Raw genomic sequence first — 15,562 nt, 5'->3', positions numbered from 1 at the left:
AGAAAATAGCAAGAAAATCCTCGCTAGCAGCATTTTTGTATCTACAAGTTTCCTGCACACCAGTATTCTACATTTGATTGACTGACTCTTTAAAAAGTTGAGAATTCCAGCTGAAGCTTTTATACAGGTGGGACAATAAGGTGTTGCTCCTCTATGGATTTTTGGTGTTTAACAAAAGATATAAACCTGTCTCTTTCCTCATGTAAGGATAATACAAAAATCCTTCTCCTCTGCTCTGTGGTCTGTTTTCACACAGGAAACTTAGTATTGTGGAGAATTTTGCTTGTCAAGTGCAGCTGATCGTTACTGCATATACCTCGTTACTTAAAGCTAGCTAAAAGATGTGTGTCAGAATGTCAGTGGCAGTAATAGTCCCTCCCCAGCCGTGGTTTTTGGATTTTGCATTTTTTTTAAGCTCAAAGAGTTACTGGCATTCACACCAGCAAAAATGCATCCATCTACAAGATTTTAAAACACAAAAGGGGAATATGGGTGTGGGTGTCTAATCCAGAACAGTTAAGTCATAATTAAAGCTCCATTGCAGCTCATTTGTAGTATACTTTAACCCTTCATCTGGGAGGACCACATTTAGCCTTTGTAGCCATTCCCTGTAAAAGTAACAGGACCTTAAGTGTTCCAACAGCATTCTTTTCATGAGCAGTGCCAGAAATTTAATGGTTTTAGGTTCTTTTTAGGGTTTTTAGAAGGCTACTCACTCTGGCTAATAGATGAAAACCTTGCACCATTCCAACACCACATATGGAGAGCTACAGACTCCAGTTTTCTTACATCTATGTTCTTTTTAAACAGTACTCAGAACACGCACAAGTTGTTTTTATTAGAGCTGCAGTCAAGGACACATCAGCTATAATGAAACAGTAAAATTTAAATGCTGCCAAAAATATTCTGCTTTCGTCCACAGTCAATTTGAGCTTCTGCCCAACATCCACTTGCTCTCCAATCCCATAGAGAGCTGCTCTTCAAATAGTCTTAAGTTTATTTTGCTTTTACTGCAACTCTTCACTATGCAGCTGCGCAGTAGTAAACATGACCTTAACACTGAGTGGAAGTTTGGCAACAACTTGATTGCAAATGTAATCTACAACAGCCATGGAAGGTAGCCAAGCCAAAAGCAGAGTTACAGCTCTTGAAAACTCAGGCTATAAATGGCTATACAAGATCACACTTCATACTGCAGTTTGCAAGTGTGATTAACTGCAGTGCTGTGCTACACCTGCAAATAATTTCTCTGTTTGCAAATACTGCAGAATTAATGCCAATGTCCCTGATTTGTCTGATTGTCTTCAAATCAGGTAACAGTAAATGAAGAGTAACAAATCAGTAGTATTGTTTGAAACATGCGTTGTTAAACAAGTGTGCAAGTCTCTGTGGAATCAGGACCTTGGATGGTGAAGTGATGATCTAAAGCGCACTGGAAAATAAAATGGCACTGTAATTTTAAAGGCTCAAAATGACAGCCTGGTTAATGTAGCAGATAAAAAGTAAAAGCCTTCATCAAGTTTTTTAGGATAAATGTTTTAAAGTCTTTCAGAGTTTTAAAGTCTGAGTTTCTAAAGCTTTATAGTTATAAAACACATACTATTGCCATGTTTTATAAGGCAGAAGGAGCATCTGAAACATGAATACATCTGAGATTTACTTACAAACAGCCTGCAGAAATAGCTAGTACTACCCTTGCTGCTGTCAAAATGAAAGCTGAAGTAAAAAGATGAGGTTTCTCTGACAGCAATTGTCTAGGTACAGATAAAAAGAAGATGAAAATAAAGAGATGCAGTAACTTAATTGTAACAATCCCTGAAGTGAACATTCTGATAAAATTCTGTGGCCAGTTGTCAGAGGTCAGCATATGGGAAGAGACACCAAAAGTCAATCCTGATAGCATCTTCCATTCTCAGAACAGGACCAAGTAGATACTTGGCTCAGGGATATACTTCTAAAGTCACAATAAGCACTTCAAAATTAATATTGGTTAGATAATTTCCTCACTTAAACTGGCTAAATTCCCAACCCAACAATTTTTCAACAATTTCAGCTACAGCATAGTCAGGCCCTAAACAAGTGGCTTCCAGAGCAGCTTTGTAATCAGATTAATTTTTAGCTGTCTCTCCCCACACTTACCACAATCACATGTTCCTGACTCTCCCCAGTGGCTCACTAGTGGTCATACAGTCACATGCTTGAGCAGATCAGAAGGATGATTTGGTGCACACTGATTTTCAGGGAGGTTAATTTTCAGACACATTAACTCCCAGGTTTCTTCCATGCTTGCAGCCCTGGGAATACAAATAGTGACATGAGGCCAAAAAGGTGTAGCAGGGATTAGCTGTGCCTCAACAAAATGTGAAACTGTATTTTCATACAGAAGTTCAGGCCTTGGCTCACTACAGCATTTGCAACCCTGCTCAGCAAAGCACACTGACTTGAGGCCTCAGTTACTATGGTGATAAGCATGGAATAAATGTTTATATATAATTAGTTAAATTATCCCTTCAAGAAAGCAGTCATCCTTCTCACAGGCAGCTACTCATATTTTTTTCATTAAATAGATGTAAAAACAAATTAAAATTTTAAAGCTTAAGAAGCACTATTATTCGTCCACAAGTTAATAATAATTTAAATCTATAGCAAAAATAAAAAAAAAAAAAATTAGTCGATGAGAAACCCACCTCTTCTGAAAACCCCACTGTAAATGCCCTACAAAATAAGCTAATGCTTGGTTTTAAACATTTTAGGGTTTTGCTTAAGAAAAACAGGAATGATTAATAAAACTATCTTCTTGTTTAAGAAAACCTAAGATATATTACTGAATGAAAAACTAATGTATGAGTCCTTTTCTTCCATGCAATCACTAAATTAAGTCAATCCTACTTGTAAAATATAAGCAGTATTTTCTAACTCTAAGCTTACTGCAAATGCAATATGCTGATATAAAGAAGTTAATTTAGTCAAAATGCTTAGTCCATAAACTCATTAGTAGCTTACTTCCTTTTTCAAAAGACTATGAATCAGCAATTACTGTAGAACCATCTGCCACAAAGATGAATATTCTGCTCAGGGTTTTGGGGAACCCTTTGCCACAATATTTACATGTAACTTGGGCGCTTTTTTTTTAAACTAAGAAAATACAGTCTTAAATGTGAGCACTAATCATATTACTTAGGATATCAAATGGCCTTAAAATAAAGGAATACTAAGTTCAGAGCGGACGATTTCTTAGGATCAATAACTATAAAAACTAACAACAAAACTTAACCAAACACTGAATTCTTCCCTGAAGAAAAAGAAATAATTGACAAAATGCAGCAGAAACATTGCCAGCTGATGAGCTGTCTCTTTCTTCCCACTATGATACCATCTGTTGCCAGCTCTTGCATATCCATATGCACTACAGTCCTCTGACTCTCAGCCTGACCCAGATCCAGCCCTGGTCTCAAGTGTGATAACAAAATCAAGCTTTATCCACCCAATGGACACCAATGACTGACTGGTGGTTAGAAATGGTGCTTTGGTGACACTGGGCAAGTAAAGAGGCTTCTAGTCCCAGTCACCTAATACAGCTCTTTTCTTTGAAATTTTTATTCATTCTCCAGTCTGCCAACATGACTACATGTGTATTCTCTCCCCAGCCCAACTGCTTGATAAATTAACTTTACAAAAAGTTCAGCTACATGAAGTGTTTAAGCTATGAGAGATAATATTTTAAGAACTGAGTTAGGAAGCAGAGACATGCAGGTTCATACAAGCAGATCATATGTGGGAAACTTGCAGTAAGAAGGGCAAAACCAATGGTATAGTTCCTTTTCCAGCAGCATGGCAGGAGCCAATGCACACACCTGCTATCTACCCACACACTACAACCTACTGGTAAGGAATGGCGAGTTCCTAACCCTAATAAACTCATAGAATAACATTTAGTTATTCTTTACATATAGGCTGTAAGTTTCTCCAAGGCAAAGAGTTTCTTCAGTGCCCTGCACTTGTTGATACACAAGATATAAAGGGAAGATGTACAGCTGATCATCAAGAAGCAGAGCATAATTTTGACTTGCTCTAAGAATAGGCCAAATGCCTTCCTCCAGTTTGCATGCAAATTTATTACTGAAGACAATGCAGGTATTCGAGGGAAGAAACTTGGCTTAGAATCTGATTATCTCTTCAGAAACCATCCAAATTTTAAAATACCTTCTCAAACACCAAGGTTTACAGCTTAAGCATGTTCTATCAAGGGAATTTTAAGTGATAAACATTTACGTATTTATATAAGTTATCTTCGTTTCAATTGAGTGTTTAGCTACAGGAAGCAGTGCGTTATTGCAAAAGGCAGTAACTAGATAATTAAGTCAAACTAAATGTCCTTTTATCATTAAAAGCCATGTGTTACTATTAATTCACAAAACATACGTTTACAAGATAATCCAAAGCAAGGGACCAGACATCCCCAAACACAGACACTAGAGCTACTGGCTGTGCTGAGAGCCTGGTAAATTGACTATTGTGCAGCAAAGCAATTTCAAAGTGTTTTGTTTGTTGTTTTGTTTTTTTTTTTAATCAATACCTTTAATATTTTTGTTTCCAACCTTTATGATACAGTCTTAAAGATCCTGTTTTCAATTATACATAAAACAGTAGAGAGTTTAGTTGAATACCTTTACTGGAATCACAGTCAATTTAGGCTGTAGCACCAAAAAAACCAAAAAAAACCCCACCAAACCAAAACCAAACCGAACAAGAAACCCCTGCACAAAAACAAGAAAAACAAACAAAAAACCAAAACAAACCCAAAACAAACAACAACAAAAAAAGAAAAAAGCAGCTTTTAAGATTTGTCTTGCTTTTAATACCTGAAATTTCATTAGTGAGCTTGTCTGTTTATCTCTTCTATGCAGATACAAAAGTTTATCTAACACTGATGACATTACATTTTGAAACTTTTATAAGTCAGTAAGAATCCTTTTGTTCCTTCCATTTTTCCTCTACAAAAAAGTATTTAGGCTGGACAGGTCAAGCAAGGTTGAATTTACCATATTTTAATATCATGTACTTTTCGGTAAGTTAAATATGGATTATGCTATGTAAATAACAATGCACATATAAATACACTATGCATTTGTGTAAGAATTTCTGAATCCTCCACCTATTTCCCTTCAAAGAGGACATTTCAAAAGAGGGCCTAAAGTCTACATGTCCACCTGAGATACCTCATGTGTACGGTCGCATAGAAAATGAATGACAAATCTGGTGTTAAAAACCCTCTATTTCAGCTCAGTGGTGTAAACTGAGTATTAGTGGAGGTGTTCCCAAAATGATATCCAGAAAAGCATGTGCACTAGAACACTTGTCTTAGGTATCAGGATTATCACTTATCAACCTCACTGATGCTTAATAGTTGCAGCAAAAAAATCACTGTGGTCCTGATCAAGATTTGGCATCCCAAGCTCCACAAGAAACTTAATATTCCAGTACTTAGTGATCCCATAAACCAGACGAGCAGTATCAGGGTGCAAGCTAAACCTTGTGCAGATAAAATGTCTGGACCTGTTCTCTGGCCTTCATCACAACAGCTGCAGGCCAGAGCACTTGACTACAGTTGAGGATACAATTGACCAAGGTGTGATTTCTGAACAGGACCACACACCACCTGGGGACAATTAAGGATGCTGCAGAGCCTATACATTAGCTCTAAGGGAGTGAGCAAGAGGGGCTGCCCACAGCAACAGCTTTTCACTGGTCTGCTCAGGGATGCAGCATGCTTCCAGCTCAGCCTCACTGCTCAGTGAAACTAGACAATCCCTGAGAAGCTGGTATACCTTAACTGGAAGTTATCTGCAGAGTTACTCCAGTCCAAACTCTCTCAAAATATAAGTATCCCAAAACTGTCATGAGATATGCAGGAGAAGCCTCAAAGCTGGCTACTCATGAATGTGGATCTTGAGCAAAAACTTAAACAGGCTACTATGATGCCAAGAACTGAGTACTTCAAGCTTTCATCATGTTCTACAACATACATCTACACATGTATGCATTCAGTCAGAGTGAACACCCACAGGCTCAGAACAACATAAACAACCATCATCACGAACAAATTAACCATTTGAGCAGTAAAATGTGTACTGTATGTTACTAAAATACCAATAAACTAAAGGATTTACACTGTGAGGCTAGTTCTTCCTTAATGATTATACAAACTAGGTACATAATTGAACACTGTAACATCAAGATATACTGTTAAAAGGGGAGCCCTGACTGCTTCAATGATGGATGTTTTTTATCTCAATACCTCAAGCTTTACTGGCTTTATACATTTGCTGCTCTTTTTTAGCACCTTCGGGGACCTTGATCGTGTAGCAGCATTTCCTCTTTAAAAAGTCCATTTGCAGGGTCACTCAGAAATTTGCAGAAATTTGCAACACAGCTCATATCTGGGGAAGTTTTTTGTTTTGTTTTTAAAACACTGCTTACTCCACACAGCTATTTCAAAGGCTCTTACCTCCCAGTGTTTACAACAGCTTTAGGCTATATGCAAAGGCTTTTGAGTGTTGAAAACCAGGTTATACTGAAAATTGTTTCTCTGGAGAATTAATCTAAAATACGCTCTATTTATTGCACTCAGAACAGCAGTGCTTAAAAAAAAAGCTAACAGCCCACACAAGAAGGGCTGCAGGTTGTTCAACATGAAATGTCGATCTCCATTTACATGTGTGAGAAAAAGTAGAATCCTCCATACATGCCAGACAAATTCTCTCACTGTACCAGATGTGGGCATATCTGGTGTGCTACCCATATAGACTGACCTGGTCAGGAGAGGGAGATTGGCTTTCACTACCAAGAAGATTACAGACTACTCCTTCACCCTAACAGCATCCCTTCTCTCTTCCCTGACCTTAAGCTAAATCCAGTGCTAACTGCTGCTGCATTTGATCAGACTGGGTATGTATTCGCTGGTATTCAGGCATTAATTAGTCCCTTCCATCCCCGAGTATGATTACAGGATGCAGAGAATGAAAGCTTTCAGCTGCTTGCTCCTGAGTTTAAGTACTGCTAGAGCTGGAGAGGTCATATGCAGCAGGACAAGAGAGTATTGATAACCTGTGTTTATTCTTTGCTACGGATGTCAGAATCGGGAAGTAGCATGTTGCCTCACTGTGCCATGAGGGTGGTGCTCAGAATGGTTTCTATTTGCAAGAGGGACATAACATAAACATTTCCCAGACACATCCTACACATTTAGCTCTGGGAAGGTAGCAAAATACTCCTGTGAGCATAAGTCAGCTAGAAAACTGCAAATTATGTTGACCAAAAAGCCACTATAGTGTTGTTCCTTCTAGTCCAAAATTGGTGTGAGCTATAACAGGAAAAAGACACTGACTGCAACTCCACAGGCTGCACTTACCCCGGTAATACTGGGTCCCAGCAGATTCAACAGAACTGGATACACGTCAGTAAATCTTTGTCAGTTTTAACCCATGCAGTCATAGCATTAGTAACATGCTTACTGCAACATTGAACAAGTTTCCATATTTTTTTAATACCGAGATTTACATGCAGCACAAAGCTCTCATGGCATTGTGCGGTGCAAGTGCATACCTTACTTCCCTGGGCATTAACTCTCCTTTGCAAATTTACCAGCTGTTCCTAAATCTGCAGAAAGGGTCATATGACAACTTCAACTGAATGGAAAAAGACAAAGTTGAAGTTCTTTACAAGACTATAAAATTTTTTTCAACACAGTCTCATCTCATTAGTACTACCCTGATAACTAATAATTGGCACTATTTTTTTTCTGATACTGTTCTCTTAAGCCTCTTTTTGGTTATTTATGCATAAACACATGATCCAAAGTCACAAAATGTTCTGTTGCATTCCCCACCAGCTGAAAAGCATTAGAATCATTACTGGCCTTATTGTTCCTGCCACAGACAAGGCCTACAGAAGTGGGTTTTTTGAAACTAGATTTCATATTGAGGACAGCCTGGAGTATCTCTTGTACAACACATGCTGCATAAACTAGGGACAATAAATTTAAGGATATTATCATCCAGTGGAAAATTGTTTGGGCTTCAGCAAAATTCTAGTGGTGGTGCTTTACAGTACAAAATCTGAACTATTTTCAGTGTGCAAAGCAGGCTGCAAAAAAAAAAAAAAAAAAAGCACAATTTTCAGAGAGCAGTATTCTTCCCTATTGACAGAGGAAAGAAAAATAGCACTGTATGACTAAGACACACAAAATTTCATGGTATTTACTTAGGAACCTCACTGCCATTTATGCATACATTTTGTCTGCAGGGAGACAGAATCAGCAGGAATTTTGATAGGAAAATAAGAGAGAGTGTCTTTATTCTGATTTTTGAAATCTCCTCTGGAAACATTGCAGGTCCTTTCAGAAAAGGAAAATTTCTACTTTTTTCTTGAGGGAGAGTTCAGGAACAGCATGATGGATCAGAAGATGATATTAAATCTACTGAAGTTATAAATCAGTTCCACACCAGAAACTTGATGGTACTTTGCCATATAAGTAGGAGGCAAAAGCACCATGACTTAACACTGTACCAGTGTAATAAGCTGCACACCATCCCTGGCAAGTGCCCCTTTTAATTAGTCAGTCTTCTGCAAGATGAAGTCCAAAGACTTAAATCACTCAAAATCTTCGGATTAACAGAGATCAACAGCAAGTCCAGCCAATTTTTAATTCCTGTAATAGATTCTTTAACTTCAGTGCAAAGCAAGAGCTCCCAGTAGCTTTAGTGACACACACTGCAAAAAAGTTGCAGTCTGTCATCTACCTCTAAGGAGGAAGAGGATCACAGGAAGCTAAACCTATTTATGACTCCTTGGGTAACCATACTATGCTACAAGTGCAAAGACCAAGCATAAAACCTAGGAAGTCTAAACGCTTGGGATTCTGGAAGCTGTTTTATGTGAACAAAACACAGAGTCCCCACCCAGCATCTTGAGTGTAATTTCACTTTCCACTGAAACTTCCACCCACCACTAAAGAGCTGAGGTGATTTTCTAGTCCTGTGCTGCAGGTGCAAAATACCTGAATACTACCATGATAAGAAAAAGTCGGTATCCAGTGTTGATCCAAACACTGACAACAGGCATGGCTGATAGACCAGGTGCTTTGCACCTTGAGAAAATGATACCACCTTCTGAATTCTCTGGGAAAGAAAAAAATCCCATCCTGTGGCAAACATATCTAAATGGTGAATGGGGTTATACTCCCTCAGTGACAAACCACACAGTCCTCAATCTGCACTCCCAAGAGTCTCTGCACAGAACAGCAGCTCTGAGGAGAGAATTCCACATACCAGTGACTCCCTCAGTGTGGTTTCATTGCTTCAGCTAAAGGGCTCTGAACGTTTACATTAATATACGTGATCATGCTGCATCATGTTTTCCTTGAAAGCTCTAACATGCTACTTAATTTTTCATACTGCTGACTGCACTGCAAATGAAAACAGATTACATGAGCACAGAGATCATAGCAGTAAAAGCTGTAGAAAAATGTACAACTAACCTAGATGCAATTTAACATATCACACCACAGACTGCATTTCTTACTGCAATTGTTTTTCCCCTCCATGACAACAAAAAGAGGTTAATAGACACAGAACCTTGCACTAATTAACTCCCCACAACACATACTAATATGTTAAAAGGTACTCCACAGAACAACATGTATTCTGATTTGTTTTGAAACAGTCAGGTTACTAACTGGTATTCAAAATTTGTCCTCAACTCAAACTGTTAGAGGATCAGCAACCAAGCAATTTCCTCCTTTTTTCTCTGCTACAAGAAAGACAATGAACAAATAAAAACCTTTTGGCATAGTTTTAGTTTAGATTGTTGTTTTGCCATTAAATCATTAGTCTAATTTGCTGCCTGAGTCATCACTTTCAACATTTGCACTGGCCCAAACCTGAACCAGTCAGCCAATACATGACCAGTGATAAAACAGTAATTGAAGAGATTGTTTCTACAATATTGGATTTACATACATTAATAGCTCATTAACAACCCGTGCAGGCCAGTCTCTACAGTCTTATCAGCTACTGCAGGAAGATAAGAACTTTGCCAGTCAGAGTGATACATGTGTATCTCTAGCAGAATTAAGCAAAATAAATAAGCCTTTGCAAAGGTGGTAAACAAGCACATAAGTGGGGGAAAAAAAAAAAAAAATCAAACACTGTACTCCAGCACTTGCCTCCATTTGTTGCAAGGTCTTTGAGCAGTCAACCTGTAACAGCTCCCCAGAAGAAATGTCTTCAGAAAAAAAGCAGCCAAGTATACCAACCCCAGCTACAGCTGGATGCCATCAGGAATTCTTAAAAACTGCTAGGCAAACAAGATCTCTACATGAAAGTATTATGCTAACTGCAGAGTCTCAAGAAAAATACAACCTCCTAGTCTCAAGCTTTCTTGCAAATTGTTTCCGTATTGTTCTGCAGAGAGCTATCTGGTAATGTGATTATTATAGGCACAATGACAAAGACAAAGAAAGCATTTTTATCCCCAGTTTATCCTAGTCAGAACTGGCAGTAAGTTTAGGAAATCAGAAGGCCTCTCTTCATAATGCAGTTAAGAAAAACCCAAAAGGTTTCTTGTAAGGATTTTCAGTTTGTGGCTTCAAGTCTTTGGGGGCTGTTAATGACCAACAAGAGCTGAAAAGAAATAATCCTACAATCATTTAATTCACAGCACCTTGGGCACCAAGATCCACAGATCAGAAGCATTTACAAACACTGTTTCAGTAAATGCACATATGCAAGAGACAACTGTACATCTGTACCTCTTCTAGCAGTTTGAAATCCAGCATCCCACAGTGACGCAAAATAAACCAATGGTTAACTAAAACTCACCCTATTATTTACAGCTTCACAAGGCTCCTGTGGCCCACATCATTCTTCTGGTCTTTCATTAGATCAGTTTTTTCAGCTGTGCCTTAATGGATCTGAAAAGTATCACCTCCCTTTCCTCCCAAGTCTTGGCAATTTATACATGGTCTCACAGATACGTGAGAAAATAAGGACAGATTCCCTTTGATTTCTTTCAACTGAAAAGACAGATGTAGGACTAAGAGAGATACAATAAGAGACACATTCTCTTTCCAACCATTTGTCAGTTCTAGTCAGTATTGTATCTTTAGATTTGCTTATTATTTTTTTATTACAATTGAAACAACGAATCAATATGGTGCATTGGTTTTACAGATATGAAGAGTTCAGGACCTACCTGCACTAACAGGGCAATTCAAACATGCTGAGAAAGGACAGTTTTCATTTCTATCTGAAAAGGCTTCCTCTTTTGCTGATAAAGTACAGCCTCCCTTGCCTGCTGTAACTGAAAGCACTTTCTCTCCAAGCCAGTTCATAAAAGGTTGCTTTCCTTCCTTCTACAGAATTACAGAAGAATAAGAGTTTATTGATTTTTATAAAACACTACTAGAGCACATATGAACACACAAACATGCTTAAAAATAGCGTATTTTCAAGCTTTATTGCACTGTCCCAAGAGTTTACCTGCCTTGCTGGGAAAAGCTGCTTACAGCCTGTTAAGGGTCAGGACAGAAGATTATTTAATTAGGTGGCAGCCCTAACCCTGGGTTAACAGAGAGGGGAATGCTTCTTACAAATTGCATCCAGCAAGGTTTGTGAGTCAGGATTGTTAATATGAAGACTAGTGCAAGGCAAGACAAAGAAGGATATGCTCAGGACATCAAAGACACATGCTGTATTAAAAAACCCTCAAAACTTTGAGACAGTTACTGCATCACAAATAGCACTTTCAAAGAAACATGCTGTGAAATGAGCTAGAGTCCAGACACATAAGCAGGAGCACAGAAACTGTTTTTCCAGGCATTAGGGCAAGCACTGTGCAAGCCACATCATAATGGTTAGTAACACTGAAGATCCCAAACAGGTACAGAGTTTACATATTTATTTACCTGTAGCTTAATCAGTTTCCATTTACATGGAGACACAGATGTTTTTTACAGTGAGGATGGTAAAACCCTGGAGTAGGTGGCCCAGAGGGGTGGTGGAGGGCCCATCCCTGGGAATACTCAAAGTCAGATTGGACCAGGCCCTGAACAACCTGGTCTAGTTGAAGATGTCCCTGCTTACAGTGGACATAGATGGCCCATGGCTGGACTAAGTGGCCCTTAAAGGTCCCTTCCAATCCAAATGATTCCATGATGCTATGATCCTAGTTTGAATGGCTGCAATTATGCTGCAATTATGAGCTTTACTAACAGCAGAAAATGACAAAGCATTGTCTGAAACTTACTCTAAAAAAAATCACATCAATATTTGCAAAAAAAGTCAGAAATATAGGTAACATGATGCAAAGTGTTGAATGCAAGTCATGGTTTTCTACAGACTCTCACCTACACACTAATAAATGCCATGCTTCATTTTTAACTTCTTTTAGAAGTTAGATATAAAAAAAAAGCAACTTGGACAGATTCAAACAAAAGAAAAGGGAATTAAAACTGCACTAGTTCTTCTTTGTACTGCATCTAGAGGTTCAAAACTATTATCAGTGACATAACTGCATTACAAGATTAATATTGTATTTTCCTAAGTTCTTGGCTCTCTCTACTTGGAACTTAAAAAGGTAACAAATAAGGTATTATGTTCCTTATTTCTGTTTATTTTAGTCTCATTACATTATACAATAGAAATTCTAGCCTCCTTCAATTTAATTTAGCTGATTTTACTCCAGATTTGCATCTGCTAGACACAGCTGCAATGACAGAGATGCAAGGAGCAGGACTGTTTTACTTTCTCTTTTGGAGATCTCAAGTTATTATTTTTTGGCTAGAGGCCAGTCAGTTTTAACGCTAACTTTGAGTGAAATCTGGGAATATTTTATTCCTAGACATCCTATCAATTAGGGTTTTTTCCCCTCAAAAGAAGAGACATCCTAACCATCTGTATCTGTTAATAAAAACAGGCAGAAAATTCCTTCCCTGGACTAGATCATATTCTGATATATAACCTCCCACTGTGGCCAGGCTCAGGTTCTCACCAGCCTGTTTTGCTGATTTGTTACTAACTCAAAGCTTACACTTATGTTCTAGTGCTTGTTTTGTTTTCTTCTGGTGCAAATTGCCACTATTCAGTTTTACTTATCACCACCACCTTTATTTAGTTGCTTTTGCCAGACTTTTCTGTGCCATCTCCCTGATCCACTCTTGGTTCTTCCTGTTCAAGCTTCCCCCTTGCTGCATATCAGTTTGGCAACAGAACATTCGTCAGTCATTAACAGTTTCTAAGAACTGCACGGTTATTGTTCTGCTTTGCTTCAGTCTTCTAGAACAGAACAACTTTTTGATGTGTTCTTGAACTGCACAGTCACCCTTCATTTATTTAGGTCCCTAAGCAGGCTTCCCTATGGGAGATTCCCATTCCTCTTAGCATTTGTGCATTTAATTTCAAGATTCCAGGTTTCTCTATGAACTCTTAAGGTAACCTTTGCTAATCTTTGATCAGCTTAGGCTCCCAAAAATAGTGAAGAGGCAGTACCTTTTCCAGAAGGAGCTGAAGGGAGAGGAAATTACCATTTTAGACTGGAAAGCTCAGGCTCTCAGCTACGGTCCTAAAAAATTAGCCTGGTTTTAAAGCATTAATCCAGTCTTCCCTTCCCCCACGAATTAGCTCACCATTCACCTTGAACTTGGCAGAATTAATTTGCATTTCCCTGGCAAAGTGTCTAGCTATTGTGAGCCAAGTAACAAACGCCTGAAAAACAACATCAACATGGTACCGAGTCTTCTCTTTGGCAGTATTAACACAACAATACATAATTATTATTTTCACAGCACCACCTAATTTGTTACAGTGTTATGCGCTGTGTCATGGTGCTCCAAAATAAACCCATTTATCAAAGAGAGGACAGAAAGGCAAAAACAGCAAAGGAAATGTGAAATCACACCCTCTTTATTACCTATTTTATCTTACCCTTTACAGAGGTTTTTAAAGGTGTCATCTGGCCTACTTAAAACTTCACAATATATAGAGATCACTCCCCGAGGGTCAGCCTTACTTATGCAAGCAGTTGCAGTGCCCTAAATCTTGTCTCAAAGGGGTTACTGAGACTACATCTTTCATCCGAGTTTGCATTCAGCTCAGTCATTTTATTTTGTAGACGATGCAGGGTACAAAGCTGGCATGAAACCACAAAGATACATGCATACACTTTTAAGGATTATCTCATCACTGCACAATTCCTTTAGTTTTGCATAATTAACGATTAACAGTACTGAAACACCATACTCTAAGAATCTGTTAAATATGGGGGTTGGACTAGACGATCTCCAGAGGTCCCTTCCAACAAACACTAAATACTCTGTGACTCTTTACCAAGCAGCTTCAAGCCTGGATAGACTCTTGCAATACAACATTAAAAACCTGAGGAAAATAACAGCCAGAACACAGGGAGAGCAGGCACCTCTCAAAGCCACGCTTCCAAAGGCCTCCTTGCACAGAGCTTTCTCCCTGCATGGATTTTTTTTTTTTCCCCTTTTGCAGAAAGCAGAAGTCACACGAGGAAGCTTGAGCAGCAAGGGCTCCAGCAGCACAGCTTATAAAACTACATACATACACACACATAAATATATATAAAAGAATTATGTAATAATAGCATATACAGACGTTATAGCTGAGGGAGACCAGCCTTAGCAGAGGGTGTTTGGGAGAACAAGGACGACCAGCAGCTCTGGCAGTTTCCCTGAGGGAACCTTTCCCTGGGCAGAGACCTGAAGGAGCAAAGATAACTTGTTAGCACCAGTAGCTGTAGTAGCAATAAACCTCGGGTTTATTGAGGTATTTTTGTACTTACATCTGCTGCACAGGTCAGGAAATCCACAACCTTGGAGCCCTTTTCAAGACTTTTCAGGCCATTCACTGCCGCCACACAACCACATTTGGCCAGGCCCAGCACTGAAAACAATCACATGTTGATCTGTCAAATCATACATAAAGGGAGGAAGAAAGTGTATGCCATCATCCTGAATCAGTCCTGGTTTAGTAGCAAAAAGAAAAAAGTTGTGTTTTGTAGTAACATTCAACACAAAAGGCCTACTAAAAGGGACGTGCTGGCAGCACAGCAGCCCCAAAAATCGTCTTTTCCCCACGCGCCTATGAGGAGCGGCTGAAGGACCTGGGCTAAGTTTAGCCTGGAGGAAGCTCAGGGAGGACCTTATCTCTCTCTCCAACTAGCTGGAGTCCGGCCTCTTCTACCCTGTCTGCAGTGAGAGGACCTCAGAAAATGACTTCAAGATGAGACAGGGGAGATTGGGATTAGATATTAGAACAAAAAGTTTTTTCACTGGTCTGGTGGTCAGACATTGGAGTGGGCTGCCGAGGGAGGTGGTGGAGTTACCATCCCTGGAGGTGTTCAAGAGGCGCCTGGATTTTGCGCTGAGCGATGTAATTTAGTGGTTTAGGAGTTTAGAGGTTACAGTGGCAATGCCGGGTTGACGACTGGGCTCAGAATCTCTTCGGCCCCTCACGACTCGACAATCGCCTCACGGCCATTT

At 39.1% G+C, this 15,562-nt stretch overlaps 1 long non-coding RNA gene across 1 annotated transcript; it reads right to left on the bottom strand.

Annotated features, from left to right (window-relative positions):
- Window positions 1–170: 170 nt before the first annotated feature.
- On the bottom strand, window positions 171–15,357 carry LOC121668684. Its single transcript, XR_006017508.1, has 3 exons — window positions 14,863–15,357; window positions 11,254–14,779; window positions 171–1,432 (listed from the first exon to the last, which is right to left on the bottom strand). It is a non-coding gene; the product is annotated as an uncharacterized LOC121668684 (long non-coding RNA).
- Window positions 15,358–15,562: the final 205 nt, after the last annotated feature.

Source organism: Corvus kubaryi, unplaced genomic scaffold, assembly GCF_017639235.1.
Source record: "Corvus kubaryi isolate FWS band 111438036 unplaced genomic scaffold, C.kubaryi_AGA036_p1.0 37386, whole genome shotgun sequence".
In the NCBI taxonomy this organism is placed as follows: domain Eukaryota; kingdom Metazoa; phylum Chordata; class Aves; order Passeriformes; family Corvidae; genus Corvus; species Corvus kubaryi.
The sequence above is the reverse complement of the archived record's forward strand: the minus strand, read 5'-3'. Positions and strand labels throughout refer to the sequence as shown.